Genomic DNA, 12,170 nt, shown 5'->3' on the forward strand with positions numbered 1-12,170 from the left:
CATTAAATATGGGGCATGTCAGGAAAGAATCAACTTAATTTCAAACCAAAAAAATTCCTGTAGAGAAGGTTAAACTATGCTCCAGGAAACAACTCAGCTTTAGATTTATTTTTCCCCAATATTCTGAAAGAAAAGAATTCCTAAGTGAGGTAATGACCACAGTCTTTGTATTCATATGCTATTAACATGGTATTATACTGTTCAATTTACCAAAAGGTTTGACTCTATTTAGAGTGTAGCACACATTGAAATTCCATTGGTTTAAGCATTAAGATTAAAAATATACTTCATTGTCTTCCACTTAAATTAGAAACATACAGTCTCTCTCTCTCTCTGGCAAATTGATAAAATCAAAATGCCCTCCATTAATTAGATACATACACTAGGATATCTGTAGACATGGTCAACCTGGCTTTGGAAACATTTTGTTTTGGTTTTCATAAATCTTCCAATTCAGATTAATGTTGTTCTATGCAAATCACAGAGCTAACTAGAATAGCAGAGTTTATGAGTGTTACCAATAGCAACAATGTAATGTATTACAGTATAGAGAAAATAACATTGTCATATCTTGTGACTTTTTGCAAAATACTAGCACATTTCAAATGGTGATTACCCACTCAGATTTATGTATGCTTCCACTGTCTTGCTGTAATTATCTAAAGAAAAGTAGAAGCATCCAACTTTCAGATGGCCTAATTAAGTCATCACATGAACACAGATTTAGGATTTTGCTAAAAAGTCTTCTCTTTGCTCTTTAAGGCAAAGACGTATCAATTTATTGGCCATACTGTACAAATAGCAATTTTTAGCATTGCAATACACTTCATATTTTTATTTTCTTAAACTTAATATTAGATATCGGTATTGTGACGTGATTTTATATTGGAAAACCATTTCTATTTTGGAGTACATAAAGACCTCAGTGATTAAACAATGGGTCATTCTCCATTTTCATCCAAGAAAGAAATATTTATTTCTGAATGTGCAATAAAATCTAGGCCACACATTTTGCTTTGCTTAGTTGGGAGATACGGATGGGGCCACAACCAAAATGTTGTGCTATAATAGACTACATAGACACTGAGTTGTGTGTTTTCTGGGCTGTATGGCCATGTTCAGGAAGTATTCTTTCCTGGAACATGGCCATACAGCCCGGAAAACACACAACAGCCCTGTGATTCTGGCCATGAAAGCCTTCAACAATAGACAGTGTTGTCTCCCATCTCCTTGTGACAAATATGAAGGAAAGGTGTCTTGTATGTACCTTAACCCAATACAAAAAAAATGGAAATTAAATTCACCCAATCCAATAGTCTGACATTGAAGTAAATGCATTTAGAAAACTCTAGTTTTGTTCCAGCTTGTATGACAGATATATAAAATCTGAATTTCAGGGTAAAACAATTTCTCCTTTATATGCAAGAACCTGATGCTGATAATTCTTGAATGAAACTAGTATCACTCTATTTACTATTTTCACAATGCTGACAAAAATGATTTTTTTTGTTTTCAAGCCATTTATTTTTGTATTACGGTAGAAATAAGTTTGTATTCCAGAAAAGACTAAAAATAACATTTTGGCCTATAGCTTTTCTTGATTAAGTTGAGAGTTAATTCATATTAAGTACCTATTCCTTAAGAGCCCCCGGTGGCGCAGCAGATTAAACCGCTGAGCTGCTGAACTTGCTGACTGAAAGGTCGGCAGTTTGAATCCGGGGAGCAGGGTGATCTCCCGCTGTTAGCCCCAGCTTCCGCCAACCTAGCAGTTCAAAATATGCAAATGTGAGTAGATCAATAGCTACTGCTCCAAGGTAATGGCACTCCATGCAGTCATGCCAGCCACATGACCTAGGAGGTGTCTACGGACAATGCCGGCTCTTCAGCTTTTAGACATGGAGATGAGCACCAACCCCCTGAGGCGAACACGTCTATACTTAACGTCAGGGGAAAATCTTTACCTTTACCTACCCATTCCTTAAATTACTTGGCTGAACTGATAGATCATTAATGTGCAGTCCTATATCCATTTAATTCAATGGAAATTCTTCTGCATAGACATTTATAGGCGTATTGCCAAATTAAAGATTCAATAACAAAACAATATTTAAACTGTAGCACCCCCTTTAAAATTATGTTTTCTCTTATGTCTATCATTTGAGGGTTGTCTTTTGTTAAAATGTTTAGTATGCTTGAATTGTTTTGGTAAAGGGCAGGGAGTTATTCAAAGAAAAATCTTATTTTAAGAATCAGTAGATAGAAATTATTATTGCTAAGTCTAATATCAAGAAATAATATTCATAATAATATACTCCCCTTTCCTCCTTTTCCCTCCTTCTCTTACTTTAAAAAAAGTTTGTACAGTATTTACATTCATTACAAACTAAGGTAACTTAGATGTTTTGTTCCCAATTTTATTCTAATAATGCTATGAATAAAATAAAACATATAAATCATAGTAATTATATATCCTTGTGTGTTGGAACGCTTTTCATTGCCTCCATGTTCGTGATTCTTTCTCTCATATTGAACTTATAGCTGTATAAATGCATGTGTGCCTTTCTACTTGTTTGCCAAGTATGACTGTACAATTGTAAGTATATAAAAGCTGGACTAATAAAAGCTGGACTAAAACCAATCTGAGTAGGCACGAATTAACTATAAGCGATTAAGTAGCATTTATGTAAATTCCATTGATTCGGTGGCTCCACCAGTTGGGTTCAAGCCTATTATGCGTAACACTGCATAGGGTCCAATAGAGTCAATTTACCATCCAGTACTGCTATAAGTATCCCCATATCTATGGGGGATACTCCCAGACTGTGAGTGGATATGCAAACTGCATAGCAAACCCCATTAAAATGTGGAATGTCTGCCCCAAGAATACTATAGAGTCACAATGGAGTATCTAGAAAATGCCTTGAGAACTCATATTTTGTTGGGAATGGATAAGTAAACCCACAGGTACCAGTCCTGTGGATACAGAGGTCTACTGTATTGAATTCTATCTTCCAACAAGCTCAGGTGTTTTGTGAGGAGAAATGGGAGTATGTATTATATTAAATATATTTTATATAGCATACCATAAAGAAAAAGCAAGTTGTCATATTCACATAATGCGATGCATTAGTGAATGCAGTGAATTGCAGTTTCTCAAGTCGCTCCTGACACGAAAAAAGTGAATACAGATTCATGTTTGGTATTGAATCCCTCCTTTGGATCAGTGTATCAGTATAAAACCTATCTCTTCTAGCAGACCTATCTAGTTGATTTTAAAATATGAATCTTGAATTTACATTTATTAAGATCTTTGTTCTATATTTTAATATGTATTTTATAGTCCTTTGTTTTGTCTGCATATTTTAACTATGTTGTACCCCACTTTGAGCCATGAGGAGGCAGGTAACAAATAAAAATTATTATTATCACCTAAATCATCCATTCTAAGATGCACACTAATTACAGTATTACCAACAGAAAAAGCTTTATTCATCTAGATAGAAAAACACCTATGGTTCTAAGATGTACCCCATTTTTCAAGATGTTTATATGGTGGGAAAATACATATTAGTATCCGTGAAATACAGTATTATTATTATTATTATTATTATTATTATTATTATTATTATTATTATTATTATTAGGAGGGTGTGTGTTCAGAATTATCACATTTTTGTTCTAAGATTTTCATTCATTAATTATTTAAATAAATTCTTAAATCTGAGAACAGCATTGCTTCATCATAAATAATGGCACTAAAAATAATAGCTGCATACACAAGTAAAAGTATTCAGATTTGCTATTCCAAATTTTAGAAAAGAATAACAGATCTAGAAAACGGTAATCAAATATAGGGTGGTTCTGCTCAAAATTTAAGGAAAATAAAATATATTTTACAATCTGCAATTTTATGCAGTTTTTAAAAGCTGTTTTTAATACATGATACATCTATTGCAGTGTGCATGAGGAGCTTTAATCATTGTAAAATACATTTAAAATATGATTACAGATAACCTATTATGTCATTAGTTTAAACTCAAAGGCTGATGTATAATTAGTAAGAAAATGAAAGGGAATCTATCGTCTAATCTTTAATTCTCAAGAAGAAAAAGAAAAAAAGAAAACGGGAAAAGAAAAGGATGTGGTGGTACAATGCTGTTACTATAACAAAACAGAAGACTTTCTAAGGAAAATTCCCAATGTGAAGATTAATATATATTTTATAAATTATTCAGAAAAACAGGAAAAAATTGAAATAGATCACTAGCCTAAAATATTACATTAGCATAAATATATGCCATGTGCTTTCAGCATTTATATATACATTTTAATACATGGAAATTTGTAGGCATTCTGGGAAGATACTTGTTCTCAGATATCCAACAATTTTGGGATTGCCTGTGTTTTTAAATGATTCATTTCCCCCAAAAAGTGATGATAATGGAATTATATTTTTTCAAGTCATTGGGTATAAAGAAAAATATATTTAAGATCTCTTCCTTCCTTGATTTCATTTGTAATGTTAGTTTGATTTTGGATGGTAGTCAAGAGCTGATTTTTACACCCATATTCAGTCTTATCACTTTTAGCAGCAGATAAAGTAAAAAGTCATTATATAAAAACAAACTTTTTAAGATCTTTATTTTCATTTCAATGATATGCAACTTAAACTAGCTTTAAAAATGACAATATCGAAAGAAAACTGGCACTGGGCAGATGCCTAATTCTGTTTTGCTTATGTGAGGATATTGCCATTCTTTCATATGGCTGGACAACATTTTGATAGCCTGCTCGTCCCTCTGCTCGTTTTTCTTCCATTTTGAAAAAAATATTCTGTTAATAATGCCTATGCTTTTTTCTTAAGTACACGCAATGCATTGTTTAATGTTTTCTTGCAGGTGGAAAAAGTGGGGGTGTAAATGGGGGGAGCAATCTTGTTCAACAAGTTCCATTTACAGGATTATTAACACTTTAGCATTAATTTGCTAAGGAATGTGACTGTTAAAATATTAAATAGACAATAATCTGCCACAATCTGTATATCTGGGGAAAGACAAGGAGGCATACACTGCCCTGTTTTTTGTTTCGTTTTTTATTACAAATAATGTTCAATGTCTATGTGTTATAGAAGGGAATATATCATTTTGTTCAAGTACAAGGTTAACCATTTTGCAAACAGTACAATGTTAGGTATGAAATTTGGCCCTGTACGTAAGTAAAAGTCATTATATAAAATGTAAGCATTGAAAGACTATTACATTTAACAATTGCATTTTTAATTGTCTTGTTGAAATGTACTTTTCTCCCCTCCCCAAGCTTTATGAGATAGCAAACATATCTTTTTCTATGATACTATAAATCTTTCTGAGTCTTTCCCCTTAATAAAGAATGCTGTTACAAAAAGAAAAATGAACACAAACAGGAACATTGAGGCTCAGTCATGGACCTTTTAAAATGCAAAACTCAGACAGAAGTAGAGAACATTAACAGTTTTAAAAATCCCAGTTTGCTTTGGTATACTGACAAATAATAGCTACTAAGTAATCTGTTGATCTTATTAAATTATTATACAGTACAAAACTAATTTAAAAGAGTTTTTATTTTGCTTTCTACAGTGAGCTAAAATTGGGAAGTAAAAGCTCTAAGAGGTACAAAATAAGAGTAATAGTATTTTTGATACTTTGCCTTTGTTTTTACTTAATAAATTCAAATATCTTGGGTAAAATTACTACTGCAATCCTGATCAATTTCAACAACAAATACAATACTATTCAAAAATTACTGTTCTGAAATAAGTGAAAGTGCTAACTCATTAGACTAGGTTTCACATTTTCATCTTCCCTGATGAAAGGGGAAAGGGTTTGTCTGACAGAATTGACTAAACTCTATAAAAGAAAAAACACACACACATATGGGATTTTAAAGATTGCTTACGAGATGATTTTGGAACAGAGAAATTGTGTCATTTTTAAGAATGTATAGTGTCACCACCAACATAGTAACATAGGAAATACTTTTTGATCTTTTTAAAAAATAAATGCTTGAATATTGTGACAATCATGTATAAAACAAAGACAGCAAAATATATTTTGTTAGTGGTAGATTTTTTTAATATAAGTGAAAGTATTGGTGTAAGAGGCATATTCTATTTTATACTATACACACTTGGTTCATATTTATTTTCATACTTAGGAAAAATGGCAAATAAAACAGTTAATTGCTATTTGGTTAAATGGCCTCATACAATTTTCTTACCCTATTTTCCAAAAAAACACATTAAAGGCACTTGTGGATCCTCACGGTCTTAGAGGGTGGGGGCAGTCACACATCAAAGCCTTTGCCAATTAGGGCCCAAGTCAATGGGAAACCGGACTTGCTGAAATACACATTTTCTAAAGCTGGTTAGGTGGCATTTGAAAAAATATAAGTAAGGAAAAGTTTGATTTGAAAAAGTGGAATTTACCATGGTTAGTAATATTAGTTGGTTGAATCATGTTTTTAGATTGTACTTTTAATTACAAAAAATGGATTGCTTTATATCTGGCTAGCTGTCAAATAGTTGTGAACTTTGCTAGGTTAAAATAATGTTTGTCTTAGCCTCAGTCATGCAGGATAGAACAGGAGACCAAATAGTTTCACTGCTGTACATTTATAGGATACTGTAATAGGAAAAGATGAAGTTGACCTTCCATTTAGGAAAAAAATATTGCTGGAGATTTTCGTGTCAGGAAGTTGTGGAGCAAAGGATTGAAAATATAACTTCCAATAAAGATAAACATTACAACCCACAGCCAGGAAATCTCTCAGCAAACATTGCCAGGAACAAAAAATGCTATTTTGAAAAGGAATTGTGGGCATGGAAGCAGCGAACAGTGATAAAATTCATAATAACTTGCATAACTACCACTCTGTCCCCTGGAACGAGGACCCACTGAATTCAAATGGACCTCTTAGTAGTCTGTTAGTATCGAATTGTGCTGTCAGTCTCTTTTTGCCCCCTGCCCTGCAAGGCAAGGCCTTACAAAACCAGGAGACAAGAGTATTATGGAGTCTGGTATGGCTCTGGTTAAATCATGCTCGTGGCATTGTGAGATTGGTATATGTGTCTCTGCGAGCTCACAGAATGCGCTAATTTCCAAACACACTAATAGGAGAGGGGGAAATTAATACCTATTAATACGATAGTGGGATTGCAATTGGTTGATTGAAATGGTGCGATGTGACGCAAAAGGACACTTGGACGGGTAGGAACGCTGATGTCTGCCAAAACAGGCACACTAAGAAACCCTGTTGTTGCTATGAGAATGAATGAGGGAGGTGGGGAGGGAGAGTGGTGCAGGCCTTGTATCCCTCCTTTTTGGCTTACCCCTTTAGAATAATTATTTTTCATCTGAAACCTCAAGAGCTGTGGGTTATCTGTACCTATGAAATACAAGGTGGAGACAGATGTTATAACAGGCATGGGCAAACTTTGGCCTTCCAGGTGTTTTGAACTTCAACTCCAACCATTCCTAACAGCCTCAGGCCTTTCCTTTTCCCCCTCAGCCGCTGAAGGGGCCTGAGGCTGTTAGGAATGGTGGGAGTTGAAGTTCAAAACACCTGGAGGGCCAAAGATTGCCCATGCCTGTGTTATAAGATGTGGCTGAAGCAGGCTGTTTGACACATAAAAACAAATGCCCGGGAAGGATTGTGGGAAGGGAATGCCTTCCAATCACTTTTGCCCCACTCCCATATTCTCACCTCTAAGCAGGGAGCCACACTGACTCACAGACAAGACAGATGTAGTTTAGGTGGCTGAATACAAACAGAAAAGCGTTGGCAGAAAGGCTGTGCCCAAGCCTCTCCAGTGACAGGTTCACAAATGAAAGGCAAGGCACGAAGCAGCGCGTAATAGGCCGTATTATCCCTCACGCTGGGAATTGGAAGCCAGGCGCAGATAGGAACATGAATGCCCCACCTTTTCCCCAGCAGCTGGTTTCCCAGCAGAAGTCGTCCGCCTCAGGAGGGACCCCGAAGTGGCTGGGAGCGTCCAAACGTCGCCTTAAGGCCCAAAGTTAGGAAGGAGGGACACAGAGACCCATTCTCAGAGGGAACCGAAGGGACTTTCCCCAGCCAGCGGCGGGCTTTCAGCCCCGTCTCATCAGGAAGGGAGGTCATTCGGCCTAGTTCTCAGGCGGGCAAAGTGTGGGCCCTGCCCAGAGTCAAGGGCGCTGCTGGTCCGTGTCGTTCTTCGAGCCTCCTGCGCGGGGGGGGGGGGGGGGGTGCCCTGCGCGCGAGAGGGAGCACCGCCCCTCCTCCCCCAACCCTCCTCCCCCGGCGCTCGCGGCAGCTGTTTCCCTCCCGCGTGGCAGTCGGGCCGTCTCGCCCAAGCGCTCCTTCTCCTCAGCCCTTGACTCGGTGCCAAGAGTGGCGAGGGCCCGGCTCGGGCTGCGCAGCTGTCGGGAAAGGAGAGGCGGAAGAGAAAAGTGCCCAGACCCGGGGCGGGATGCGCGTATGTGTTTGGAGAAGAAGGCTCCACAAAACTGGAATAACCCCGGGCTCTTTACAAAACACCGGCCCCTCCCTCCCGCCTGCCACAGAGGCCCGCATTGTGCCGGGAGAATAGCTGTGTGGGGGTTTACTGCGCGCGAGGGTGCGCGCGCCTGTGTGCGTGCGATGACAAGGAGCTCTCGCGCTGACGCAGGGCCGAGTCTCCCTTTCATCATCCCCAGCAGCAGTAGCAGCAAGAGCCCCGGCCTCCTCTCTCCCTCAGCCGCTCAAAAGGGACACTCAAATCGCGGCATGGGGAACGGACCAATGCGCCCTCCCCTTTGCCTACCTTGCTCCAAAGGCCTCCTTCTCTCCAGGGGGCGTCTTATAGCACCCCCTTCCCCTCATTCTCCAAATAGGACCAAATAATAATATGCAGTCCTGCCCCTGCCTTACTTTGATTCCCGACTCTATACGTACGTGAGGTTTAAATCCCTTATGACTTTTATTTTGGTTTTGTGCATTCGTTTTGACCAAGCTGTACATCGGGATTTGCAAGGGGAAGAGAGAGGGTTGTATATGTAACACCCTGCTCCGCTGAAGGCAAGGGTGGCGCGTTCCTTTGGGCGGCTGCCTGCCTTGTCCTTGGCGGGAAGGGCTGTGGGAACCGAGCGCGAGAGAAGTGGAGAGAGAGGCAGAGGCTGATCCCCACCTGCTCCCCCCCCCCCCCCCCGCCTTTCTTCAGAGTGACATTCCCCCTTCACCCACCCTCCTTCCCTCCCTTTCTTCAGTGTGAAAGGAAAACTGAGGGCGACGCCGGGAAACGCTCTGCCCGGGACAGGTGCCAGCTCTAAGGTAAAAAGGCAGCCAAATCTCTCTCTTGTGTGTGTGTGTGTGTGTGTAAGAGAGAGAGAGAGAGCGTGCGCGCGCGTTTGGGGAAGGGATGTTCATGCAGAATCAGGAGTTAAAGCATCTCTCTCTCTCATCAAAAAAAGTCAGCCCCTTCCTTCCTCGCTCCCTCCCTCCCCTTCCCAGCTTTCTTTGCCTCCCTTCTGCACCAGGAAGGCTGCCAGGGGTGGACCCGAGGAGGGCCATTAGCATGCACCAGGCACGCTGTTTGTCTGTTTGCTAACATTCTTCATTCAAGACTTGTTAACTGCCAGACAAGCTTAACATCGCTCCTTCCCCCCCCCCCCTCCCTGGCAGCTCTGCTCTCCTCTCCCCCATTGTTTTTTGCGGGGAGGGGGGGGGAGGGAGGGAAGGACCGCCTCCAGGCCTGCGGGCGCTTCGCCTGTGCAAAACCCAGCAATGCCACAGAGAGAGATCACCGAGGGCCTCCCATCTGTTTCCGCATGAGAGGCCAAGGTGCACCCACGACGCCCTCCCTGCGGCTGGATCCCTTCTCTCTCTCCCTCCGGTAAGGATGCCTGGCTTTGATTTCCACTCGCTGTTTCGGGCTGTACGGATCTCTCCTTCAAGGGAATGGGCCGAGCCAGAAGCAGGGCACTCAAACTTTCCCCAACTCAGCCTGGGCGCCGCTGGATTCAGATGATTGCATGAGGCCGCCTACGCACCAGCATCTTCTCTCATCCCGTCTAGGTTTCCTGCTTGTTAAAGCCAGGATGCAGTGCACCTTTCTGATGGGTTGCTGTGAGATTTCCGGGTTGTATGGCCATGTTCCAGAAGTATTCTCTCCTGACGTTTCGCCCACATCTATGGCAGGCATCCTCAGAGGTTGAGGCCGAAACGTTAGGAGGGAATGCTTCTGGAATATGGCCATACCGGCCGGAAAACTCACACCAACCCAGTGATTCCGGCCATGGAAGCTTTCGACAACACACCTCCCTTATGCTTGACGTTTTTGGTTTTTTTGGTTTTTCCTTTCTAACATACTGCTTTAAAGCTAGCAAGGTTTGGATTTTTGTTTTTTTAAAGCAGATAAAAGTTGATATTATTTTTTAAAATACAGTAGAGTCTCGCTTATCCAACGTTCTGGATTATTCAACGCATTTTTGTAGTCAGTCTTTTCAATATATCATGATATTTTGGTGCTAAATTCGTAAATACAGTAATTACTACATAGCATTACTGCGTATTGAACTACTTTTTCTGTCAAATTTGTTGTATAACATGATGTTTTGGTGCTTAATTTGTAAAATCATAACCTAATTTAATGTTTAATAGGCTTTTCCTTAATCTCTCCTTATTATCCAACGTATTCGCTTATCCAACATTCTGCTGGCCCGTTTACGTTGGATAAGCGAGACTCTACTGTATACACATTTTATGAATCTGAGGCTTGTGTCACTGATTTCACTGTCGATACTCCCCTGAATGGTGCTTTCCTTTATAATCCACCCTCTTCTTTGATTGTGTGGGTGTATTCATATAGCTGTTGTATAGATTGTATGTTTTTAACCAAACTGCGTCTTATTTTGTCCGTACTAAAGCTAACAGTGTGGCTTGTGTTCTGACATTTATTGGAGCGTGTTCTTTTATTTGACTATATTTAGATTTCTTTAATGAATATACAGTACGTGAGGACCCATAGATTTCACCAAGCACTTTACATGACTGAGACTAATTACTGCTGTTTTTATACTTGCTATTTTATACCTGCAGCTATTGTTATATTGATTTTAACGGGGGGGTGGGTGGTTGTGAAGTGAGATATTTATGTTGGCTGTTATTGTTTTATGTTATTGTTTCTGTATTTTTTTGTGTTTTGAGTGTTTGAACCTTTGAGTGCTTTGTGAGCTGCCCCGAGGCCCTTTGGGAGATGGTGATGGGGTATAAATAAAGTTTATTTATTTATTTCATTACTGGGTTTTGGAACTTAAAACACTTTCTATTCTGTAGTCGGTTTTCTTGTATGCCAACAACAGGAACTGTTCCTATTTTAGAACCAACAGTCTCATAGAACTATAATTTTTAGTAATGTAATGCTGTGGCAGTAAGCTTTTCCTGAGGACAACAGTAATGTGCATTTAGGAACGTCTATAGGACTGTTTGAGGAAGGAGAGGGGGTGTTTATATATGATTGACAGACCTATTGTAAGTTTGAAATTCTCTCTGAAAAATCTGTGAATAGTCTGAAAAGTACCACCATAGTATTATGTGTAGAGAGGCACTTCCAATACACATGTTGTAATTCTTCGTAGCAAAGGCCATTTATGCAAAAATGTGATGCTTTTTTTGAGGGACAACATATATACACACACATACACATATACATATATATATATACACACACACACACATACATACATACATATATGAACACGTGGATGTTGATTCTCTTTTGATAAACCTAATAATTAGCCAGTTTGGCAAACACATTGGAATATTAATATTATGCGTAAGTTGACCCTGTGAAATGTTTGGTTTTGGTCTTGCTGCCAATTAATACACAGGAAGATTTTTTTGAAAATTGTTTTTGTTTCTGAGAGGCATTTTCATTGCTGTGTTGCTTTTTTCCGTCTAGTTGAGGACACTATAGTTTCGATTTATCCAGCGATGACAATGTTGTTGTTTTTGGTGCATTTTGTACCAATTTAATTTAAATTCTAAGAAGCGTAACCAGAATTATGAACTCTTACATACATGTGTATAAACAAATAGAATTTTGTTTATACAGAGACTTTCAAATGAAGATATTCCTGAGACCATAACTCCACAGTACTGCTTTCATAGAATTGTTT

General features: G+C 39.2%; 1 long non-coding RNA gene across 6 annotated transcripts in view; it reads left to right on the forward strand.

Annotated features, from left to right (window-relative positions):
* The window catches only part of LOC103278942 (uncharacterized), a 104,300-nt gene that overhangs the window by 12,000 nt on the left and 80,130 nt on the right, over positions 1–12,170 (forward strand). Inside the window, exons 1-2 of one of the 6 annotated variants that reach the window (XR_010007007.1) lie at positions 8,474–8,491; positions 9,261–9,324. The exons of 3 other annotated variants lie outside the window; for them this stretch is intronic. This is a non-coding gene — a long non-coding RNA (uncharacterized LOC103278942). Of the gene's footprint in view, positions 1–8,427; positions 9,325–9,424; positions 9,887–12,170 lie in introns of those variants that run through there. 2 more of the 6 variants (XR_010007003.1, XR_010007002.1) reach the window with 2 other exon arrangements.

Source organism: Anolis carolinensis, chromosome 5 (genome assembly GCF_035594765.1).
Source record: "Anolis carolinensis isolate JA03-04 chromosome 5, rAnoCar3.1.pri, whole genome shotgun sequence".
Lineage (NCBI taxonomy): Eukaryota > Metazoa > Chordata > Lepidosauria > Squamata > Dactyloidae > Anolis > Anolis carolinensis.